This window comes from Salmo trutta, chromosome 24, assembly GCF_901001165.1.
Source record: "Salmo trutta chromosome 24, fSalTru1.1, whole genome shotgun sequence".
NCBI lineage: Eukaryota > Metazoa > Chordata > Actinopteri > Salmoniformes > Salmonidae > Salmo > Salmo trutta.
Window position 1 is genome coordinate 16,930,693 of NC_042980.1, and position 10,409 is coordinate 16,941,101.

Consider the following 10,409-nt stretch of genomic DNA (forward strand, 5'->3'; position numbering starts at 1 on the left):
ACAATGATGCACTTTCATGGTAGGTTTAATACCTCATGTTATAACTTATAGAGACACCAACTGATGTAGAATACAGTCTTAAAACAATCTACTTTGGTTTAGATACAAGCATCATGAATCCTGTAACACAATACATTTATTTAACGTTCTGTAATTTATTGACGGTCCCTAACTAACCCCAGAGTGGGCTATCCAAAGTCAAACCAATTTTGCCACTGTCATACACCACCCTGCTAAAGCTAATTGGCGAAATAATTTGGCTAACTCTTCCCACTTGCGAACACACACACACGAGACTGTCACGTCCTGGCCAGTATAAGGGTTAATTGTTATTGTAGTTTGGTCAGGACGTGGCAGAGGGTATTTGTTTTATGTGGTTTGGGGTGGTGTTTTTCTAGAAGGGCATTTGATTTATGTATTCCGGGGTTTTTGGGCACTGTTTGATATTCATGTAATTCTATGTTTAGTCTAGTGAGTCTGGTTCTATGTTTAGGTAATTAGGGTGGAGACTCTCAATTGAAGGCAGGTGTGGTCTATTTGCCTTTGATAGAGAGTCCCATATATTAGGGTGTGTTTGTATTTTGTGGGAGATTGTTCTGTGTTTAGCCGTGTGCCTTGCCAGGCTGTTATTTTGTCGTAGTGTTTCAGTGTACGTGTTTGTTGTTTTCCTTCTTTATTTAATAAAGAGGATGAGTACACTTATTTCTGCTGCATTTTGCTCCTTCTTTCCCAACGACAACCGTGACAGAGACACCTACATCAAACCACACCCCAAAACCAACTCATGTCATGGCTGCTAGCATTTCTTAAAAAATTAGGCCAAATCAGGAAGTGCAGTTGCCCTTCAACATCTTCCGTTATTTACAAGGCCAGTCGAGTCCTCTGCCCTGGGATGCTTACATAACTTAAGACTTTTAACTCCTCCATTTATAGAGCTGGAGATACTCTGAGCCAACACAGATTAAGGCGCTCACTCAAGGGTGTAAAATCGGCATTGCCTCAAAACATGATTTGAACCTCCCTCTTGGCCATAATATTAAATAGCAACAACTCCTACACTACCAAGAAAACACAATTTTTCAGAGAATATACATTGATTACATTTTTTTGGGGAAAAATATTGCATGAATTTGTTGGATAAGCTGTTGGGGCAAGCTTTAAATAGAACTATTATTCTGATTTCCATATGTAACACACATTGAGGAGGAAAAGCTGGGAGGGGAAAATACTTTAGGGAATCTCTTGAAATCCAGTTAATTTGCTCCTTGGCCAAAATTAAGCCCGCAGCTTTCATAAATTACCATTTCATTAAGATTCAGAAGCAAAACAGATTTAACTATTCATGTATTCTTTGGCACTCTGGCCCCGTCTCTGATTAGATTTTAATTACATGACTTTGTCTTAAACAAATGAGGGGCGGCAGCATAAAGGCCTATTTGTCTTAACTGATAACGAGTGCACCTGAAAGGTAGCTCTGCTGAAAGAAGGATATCCTTCATGAGCAGGAACAAAAAGCCTCTCTCCTTCCTGTTGTTTACCTTCCACAGAAATGAATGTAATGAAACCCAGGCTCTCCATAACCGAGACCCAGAGGACACCATTTCACACTTAGTCACAGTGTCAGAACCTATCCTGCCTCTCTGTAGAGTCTCTCCTCACCTCTTATCTCCTCCCAGCTCTATGCCCATGTTTCTTAAATGTCATTGCTTTTCACAACCCTTCAGGATGGCATATTCAACGGCTCATATTCCACACCTGCGTCGGATGGAGAGCAACAGGAAGAGGTCAGGATCAATTATTGTTCTTCTGTTGTGAGTAAGTTGGCGTGTTTGAATAAGTGTGTGTGACTGTGTGCGTGCGTGTCTGCTCGTACATGTGTGCCCGTGTATGCGTGCGTGTGTGTGTGTGTGTGTGTGTGTGTGTGTGTGTGTGTGTGTGTGTGTGTGTGTGTGTGTGTGTGTGTGTGTGTGCGTGCACTGTAGCAGAGGAGGCTGGTGGGAGGAGCTATAGGAGGACAGGCTCATTGGAATGGATTAAATATATATGGAAACCACGTTTGACTCTGTTCCATTGATTCCATTCCAGCCATTACAATAAGCCCATTCTCATGTAACTCCTCCCACCAGCCTCCTCTGGTATGTAGGTGTATGCGATTTCTGTAGGTGTGTAAGAGTTCTACTGAGGGGCTACCATGCAAGCTTAATGTTATGTAGTCAGATGCAGAACCTTTGCTTTCATTCCTTGGCATGCTTTCCACCAGCTGTACAGCATTACTGTGTAAATGGTTTTAGAATACCCAGGAACACCTCTCCCACTTTGATACATTTGCTCACTTCCAGGGACAGACACCAGGATAACAAATACAAGGTGTCTGAGGGATGGTGAATTCCCCTCCCCAGCCTAAGAAGCTTCCATCTGCCATGTTCCCTTATGCCTGTAACAAGCCCCAGAATCCCATTCCAAAGGCACTGTAGAGGAAAGCAGCCTTGCCCCCATGGTATGGTTGGTAAAGGAATTTGAATAGGCCTCTGCTGTTTGTAAATTGTAAATGTGCAACTTTAACCATGTTCTAGGAGTGTAGGTTCTCCTGTCATCTCGAGTCATGCATTGTATTGTGTTCAAACTGACTACATAACAACTCATCTACATGAGTTCTCTACACGGCACAGGCATAAATGTACACATGCAATCTATATGAAATGTACATTTAGCAGACGCTCTTATCCAGAGCGACTTACAGTAGTGAATGCATACATTTCATACATATTTTTTTTTCTGTGCTGGCCCCCCGTGGGAATCGAACCCACAACCCTGGCGTTGCAAACACCATGCTCTACCAACTGAGCTACAGGGACTGTGTGTGTGCATGTCTGCTCGTACATGTCAACCATCTGTGCAGTGTTAGTATTCTACACATGGAAATATAATGAATAGAATAGTCTTGGAACCTCTGACCCTGACAATTTGACTGGTAAACTCATGGGAACACTTGCAATGGCTGCCTGGTATTGTGATACAATGATCTCCATGGTATGTAGAAAGTTCACTCAAATGTTGCTAACTGATGTGGCTCATGCAATGGGATATATTTTGTCTAATGTCAGTTTAAATTCTTAAATAATCACAGCACAGATTGATGGGTACACTTCCTGCTTTTACTTCCTGCTTTACCTTCCTGCTTTGCTCTTATGGGTACACTCAATTATTCCATTATTGACTTGAATGGGGACATCCATTCTATTTATTTTATTTTTATGATTCTACATGCGTGTGTAGGTTGTGCTAAAAATTGTGAATATCTCATCCTTTACATGGTTAGTACCCATAGTACTCCACAGTACCCTACTACAGTATGACATGTGTTGACTGAAGCTTGAAGACCTCACATTTCTTCAGTTAGTGCTCTCTTATGTGAGGAGGGACATCACACACACCATCTCCTTATATGCCTGTGGGAAGGACAGTGTAATGATCCCTGATAATGATCTCTGTAAAATCCGGAAGCCAGGTTTTGCCACTGTAAGCAGCATGCGGTCCCTTATGGCTTGGCCACACTAATTCATTTTGGCTAATGGCCACAGAGCTGGGCTCTTCCCTCCCTCTCTCCCTTCCTCTCCTCCTCCCTTTTACATCCGTTCCTTCCACCAATTAGAGCCCAGCGATGAATGTTAATGAGACGAGGTGTTTGAAGTGGTTGTATCAGCCTCAGACATGTCCGGTGCCCTGAGGTCTACATTACATTACTCTTAAAGTCTGCCGACTCTATCTATCCGCTTTCTGAGAGTTCTATGGTTCTGTCATCCTTATTCCCCCTTTTCATCTTTATAGATCAGTACTAGACTCACTGAATGTGAGTGAAAGGATCCTCAAAGGATTTTCTAATGCTGTGTAGGTGACCTTGTGTTGATGTTGATTGTGAGATCAGGATCATCTATTATGAATCATGATTACTTTCTGGGTTCATGTGTGTATTTTATGACTCTCGGCCTCTAGTGGTGAGGAGAGGAAACTGCAGTGCTATATTGCCCTAAGGCAGAAAAGTCAATTTTGATGAACGCAGCTTGGTAGCTAGCTGTCTATTCACACCTCAAGGCTAACAACTTAATGGTAATTGCCAGAGGCTTCACCTGGAGCGAAGCACACTGCTTTTACTACTGTGGACAGATCTATGTCTTCACTTACAAAGCAGTTAACCTTGTGAAGAATACACACTAATTGCTGAGTTTTTTTCTGAGGTCAGTGGCGTAAGGATGGTATTTGCTGTACATTCTATGAGTGAATGTACGGCAATGAGTTCAGCATGAGCACAATAAATACCAACAGTCATTATTTTAGAGGGGGCACGAAGTATGTGTGGATGGATGGGGGTGTGCTCTGGAGGGGGGCTGATCTACCCTTGGGAAGTTGGAGAATTTAGCATTTTTCAAACACTTGCAATCTAGAGCTATTAATCATTATGCCTAATTCTATGTAAAACATTTGTTTTTTAATTTTTCTGCATAGATTATTTAAGCATACCTATTTACCTGTTCAATTGTCATTTTAATTAATGATGTACATAGATTTTTAAAAATAACTTTTATGCCTTAGGAGTTTAGTACAACTGCCACACTGGTATATGCAGTAGTATGTAACCCTAAATATGCTTCTCTGCATCTTTGCTAAAATGTGGATAAAGGAATGCAAGTCTTATTCAGTAGGCCAACATTTAGTGCTTGCTCTTCTAAAGTCTACCAACCTTGCCAGCCGGCATGCCAGCTAAGATAGTTAGACAAGCTACTTTAACGTGATTGATAGCCTGCAATGGTAGCTAGTTATGAGGTTGGGAGATTGATAACCTATCTAGCTAAAGCTAAGTAGATAACATTGTTAGGTGGCTAGTATTACAGAGAAACAACAAACATGTTTATTTATTCATCAAGGAATCAATTGGCTACATAGCTTGATCAAATTAATATACACACATACCTTCTGCGAGTCCTTCCCATCACGGGCAGCTAAAATAAAATCTAGCACTTGGTGTGTCACTCTACATTCTCTCTCTTCTCCTCCACTGACGATACTGTCTGCACGCACTCGAGAATCTAGCATCCTGCCTAGCATAACTTTGCTCTGTGGTGCACCTTGGAAGTAACCACTTACTAGGGAGAATAACTCATTGCCTGTTCCTGTCAGTGTGCCCCCTCCTCAAAATACCACTGACAGATATTCTTTTATAAAGTTAAGTTGAGTAATTAATTGAACTTCTGAAGAAGAACGAAATACAGGACAAATCTCAGGGGGTCCATGCCCTTATGCCCCCTATGGGCATGACGCCTCTAAATACCAATGGCCAACTGTAATAAACTCAGCAAAAAAAGAAACGTCCCTTTTTCATGATCCTGTCTTTCAAAGATAAATCATAAAAATCCAAAAAACTTTACAGATCTTCATTGCAAAGGGTTTAAACACTGTTTCCCATGGTTGTTCAATGAACCATAAACAATTAATGAACATGCACCTGTGGAATGGTTGTTAAGACACTAACAGCTTACAGACGGTAGGCAATTAAGGTCAAAGTTATGAAAACTTATGACACTAAAGAGGCCTTTCTACTGACTCTGAAAAACACCAAAAGAAAGATGCCCAGGGTCCCTGCTCATCTGAGTGAACGTGCCTTAAGAATGCTGTAAGGTGGCATGAGGACTGCAGATGTGGCCAGGGCAATAAATTGCAATATCCGTACTGTGAGATGCCTAAGACAGCGCTACAGGGAGACAGGACGGACAGCTGATTGTCCTCGCAGTGGCAGACCACGTGTAACAACACCTGCACAGGATCGGTACATCCGAACATCACACCTGCGGGACAGGTACAGGATGGCAACAACAACTACCCAAGTTACACCAGGAACGCACAATCCCTCCATCAGTGCTCAGACTGTCCGCAATAGGCTGAGAGAGGCTGGACTGAGGGCTTGTAAGGCAGGTCCTCACCAGACATCACCGGCAACAACGTTGCCTATGGGCACAAACCCACCATCGCTGGACCAGACAGGACTGGCAAAAAGTGCTCTTCACAGACGAGTCACGGTTTGTCTCACCAGGGGTGATGGTTGGATTTGCGTTTATCGTCAAAGGAATGAGCGTTACACCGAGGCCTGTAATCTGGAGCGGGATCGATTTGGAGGTGGAGGGTCCATCATGGTCTGGGGCGGTGTGTCACAGCATCATTGGACTGAGCTTGTTGTCATTGCAGGCAATCTCAACGCTGTGCGTTACAGGGAAGACATCCTCCTCCCTCATGTGATACCCTTCCTGCAGGCTCATCCTGACATGACCCTCCAGCCATACTGCTCGTTCTATGCATGATTTCCTGCAAGACAGGAATGTCAGCGTTCTGCCATGGCCAGTGAAGAGCCCGGATCTCAATCCCATTGAGCACATCTGGGACATGTTGGATCGGGTGTAGGGCCAGGGCCATTTACCCACAGAAATGTCCGGGAGCTTGCAGGTGCCTTGATGGAAGAGTGGGGTAACATCTCACAGCAAGAACTGGCAAATCTGGTGCAGTCCATGAGGAGGAGATGCACTGCAGTACTTAATGCAGCTTGTTGGCACACCAGATACTGACTGTTACTTTTGATTTTGACCCCCTCTTTTTTCAGGGACACATTATTCCATTTCTGTTAGTCACATGTCTGTGGAACTTGTTCAGTTCATGTCTCAGTTGTTAAATCTTGTTATGTTCATACAAATATTTACACATGTTAAGTTTTCTGAAAATAAACGCAGTTGACAGTGACAGGACGTGTCTTTTTAATTAATATGAACTTCAATCATATAAATGAATCCCCAAGTACCAACCATTAAACATGCTCAGTGTACTGTAAAGTTAATAACCAACTGCAACATTTAGTTTGTTGTTTAATATTGTCCTGTAGGAGAAAGAACACAGTAATAGCTATTGAGTGATATTTGGCAAACAACAGATAATATTGTGATATTAATATAATTTCAAGTCCTCACAGTCACAGCTCCCTGCTCTCCGACCGAAAGCAGCTGGAGCTGAAATGTGTGTTAGTTGTGAAATAACTGAAATGGATCCTGGTTGTGATGTAACTGTAGTGAAATAACCATGCCAATTAAAGGATGATACATCAGATCTTTCTTCTGATAATTGTGCCTTAAGGGGATTGATGGTTTGTGGATAATTGCCCTTCTGAAACACACCAAGTCTGAGTGGTGCTGGATCAGAGACTGAGTCAGCACACAGACCCTCAGGGAGTCACTTCTATTATTCTCATTTCCGGAGTACATCTCATTTCCTGTATCTGTAATTCTACAGTGAGCTCCAAAAGTATTGGGACAGGGAATTTTTGTTGTTGTTTGTTTTGGCTCTATACTCCAGCATTTTGTGAAATGATACAATGATTATCAAATCAAATCAAATGTTATTGCTCACATACACATCTTTAGCAGATTTTATTGCGGGTGTAGCGAAGTGCTTGAGTTCCTTGTTCCAACGGTGCAGTAGTATCTAACAATTCACAACAATACACACACACACAAAAATGTAAGTAAAAGAATGGAATTAAGAAATATATAAATATTAGGATGAGCAATGTCGGAGTGGCATTGACTAAAATACAGTAGAATAGAATACAGAATGTCACATTTTTAAAGTGAGTAGTGATCCATTATTAAAGTGGCTAGTGATTCCATGTCTATGTACATTTTGAAGTCGGAAGTTTACATACACCTTAGCCAAATACATTTAAACTCTGTTTTTCACAATTCCTGACATTTAATCACTGTCTTAGGTCAGTTAGGATCACCAATATATTTTAAGAATGTGAAATGTCAGAATAATAGTTGAGTGATTTATTTCCGCTTTTATTTCTTTCATCACATTCCCAGTGGGTCAGAAGTTTACATACACTCAATTAGTATTTGGTAGCATTGGCTTTAAATTGTTTAACTTGGGTCAAACATTTTGGGTAGCCTTCCACAAGCTTCCCACAATAAGTTGGGTGAATTTTGGCCCATTCCTCCTGACAGAGATGGTGTAAGTGAATCAGGTTTGTAGGCCTCCTTGCTCACACACGTTTTTTTTCAGTTCTGCCCACAAATTGTCTATAGGATTGAGGTCAGAGCTTTGTGATGGCCAATCCAATACCTTGACTTTGTTGTCCTTAAGCCATTTTGCCACAACTTTGGAAGTATGCTTGGGGTCATTGTCCATTTGGAAGACCCATTTGCAACCAAGCTTTAACTTCCTGACTGATGTCTTGAGATGTTGCTTCAAAATATCCACATCATTTTCCTCCCTCATGATGCCATCTATTTTGTGAAGTGCACCAGTCCCTCCTGCAGCATATGATGCTGCCACCCCCATGCTTCACGGTTGGGATGGTGTTCTTCGGCTTGCAAGCCTCCCCCTTTTTCCTCCAAACATAACAACGGTCATTAGGGCCAAACAGTTCTATTTTTGTTTCATCAGACCAGAGGACATTTCTCCAAAAAGTACGATCTTTGTCCCCATGTGCAGTTGCAAACCATAGTCTGGCTTTTTTATGGTGGTTTTGGAGCAGTGGCTTCTTCCTTGCTGAGTGGCCTTTCAGGTTATGTCGATATAGGACTCGTTTTAGTGTGGATAATGATTATTTTGTACCTGTTTCCTCCAGCATCTTCACAAGGTCCTTTGCTGTTGTTCTGGGATTGATTTGCACTTTTCGCACCAAAGCACATTTATCTCTAGGAGACAGAACGCGTCTCCTTCTTGAGCGGTATGACGGCTGCGTGGTCCCATGGTGTTTATACTTTGTACTATTGTACTTTTGTTTGTACAGATGAACGTGGTACTTTCAGGCGTTTGGAAATTGCTCCAAAGGATGAACCAGACTTGTGGAGGTCTACAATTTATTTTCTGAGGTCTTGGCTGATTTATTTTGATTTTCACATGATGTCAAGCAAAGTGGCACTGAGTTTAAAGGTAGGCCTTGAAATACATCCACAGGTACTCCTCCAATTGACTGAAATTATGTCAATTAGCCTATCAGAAGCTTCTCAAGCCATCACATAATTTTCTGGAATTTTCCAAGCTGTTTCAAGGCACAGTCAACTTAGTGTATGTGAACGTCTGACCCACTGGAATTGTGATACACATTATTTCACTTGTATTTCACTGTATGTAAACAATTGTTGGAGAAATGACTTGTGTCATGCACAAAGTAGATGTCCTAACCAACTTGCCAAAACTATAGTTTGTTAACAAGAAATTTGAGTAGTGGTTGAAAAACGAGTTTTAATGACTCCAACCTAAGTGTTTGTAAACTTCCGACTTCAACTGTATATAGGGCAGCAGCCTCTAAGGTGCAGGGTTGACCAACCGGGTGGTAGCCAACTAGTGATGGCTATTTAACATTCTGATGGCCTTGAGATAGAAGCTGTTTTTCAGTCTCTCGGTCCCAGTTTTGATGCACCTGATTTGACGTCGCCTTCTGGATGATAGCGAGGTGAACAGGATGTGGCTTGGGTGGTTGATGTCCTTGATGATCTTTTTGGCCTTCCTGTGACATCGGTTGCTGTAGGTGCCCTGGAGGGCAGGCACTGTGCCCCTGGAGATGCGTTGGGCAGACCGCACCACCCTCTGGAGAGCCCTGCAGTTATGGGTTGTGCAGTTTCCATTCCAGGCGGTGATACAGCCCAACAAGATGCTCTCAATTGTGCATCTGTAAAAGTTTGAGGGTTTTAGGGGCCAAGCTGAATTTCTTCAGCCTCCTGATGAGGCTTCTTCACCACACTGTTTGAATGGGTGGACCATTTCAGATTGTCAGTGATGTGTACGCTGAGGAAGTTGAAGCTTTCCATCTTCTCCACTGCAGTCCCGTCAATGTGGATAGGGGCGTGCTCCCTCTGCTTTTTCCTGAAGTCCATGATCAGCTCATTCGTTTTGTTGATGTTGAGTGAGATGTTATTTTCCTGTCACCACTCCACCAGGGCCCTCACCTCCTCCCTGTAGGCTGTCTCGTCATTGTTGGTAATCAGGCCTACTACTGTTGTGTCGTCTGCAAACTTGATGATTGAGTTGGAGGTTGTGCATGGCCTCGCAGTCATGGGTGAACAGGGAGTACAGAAGGGGGCTGAGCACGCACCCTTATGGGGCCGCTGGGTTGAGGATCTGCGAAGAAAAGGTGTTGTTTTCTATCTTCATCACTTGGGGGCCGCCCGTCAGGAAGTCCAGGATCCAGCTAACAGAGTGTGGGGTTCAGACTCAGGGCCCCGAGCTTAACCTGTTAGGGCTAGGGGGCAGTATTTACACGGCCGGATAAAAAACGTACCCGATTTTAATCTGGTTACTACTCCTGCCCAATAACTAGAATATGCATATACTTTTTGGCTTTGGATAGAAAACACCCTAAAGTTTCT

The 10,409-nt window shown here is 42.7% G+C and overlaps 1 non-coding gene across 1 annotated transcript; it reads right to left on the bottom strand.

The window, feature by feature from the left end:
* Positions 1 to 2,782: 2,782 nt before the first annotated feature.
* On the bottom strand, positions 2,783 to 2,855 carry trnaa-ugc (transfer RNA alanine (anticodon UGC)). The gene has a single exon. It is a non-coding gene; the product is annotated as a tRNA-Ala (tRNA).
* Between the last annotated feature and the right edge of the window lie 7,554 nt (positions 2,856 to 10,409).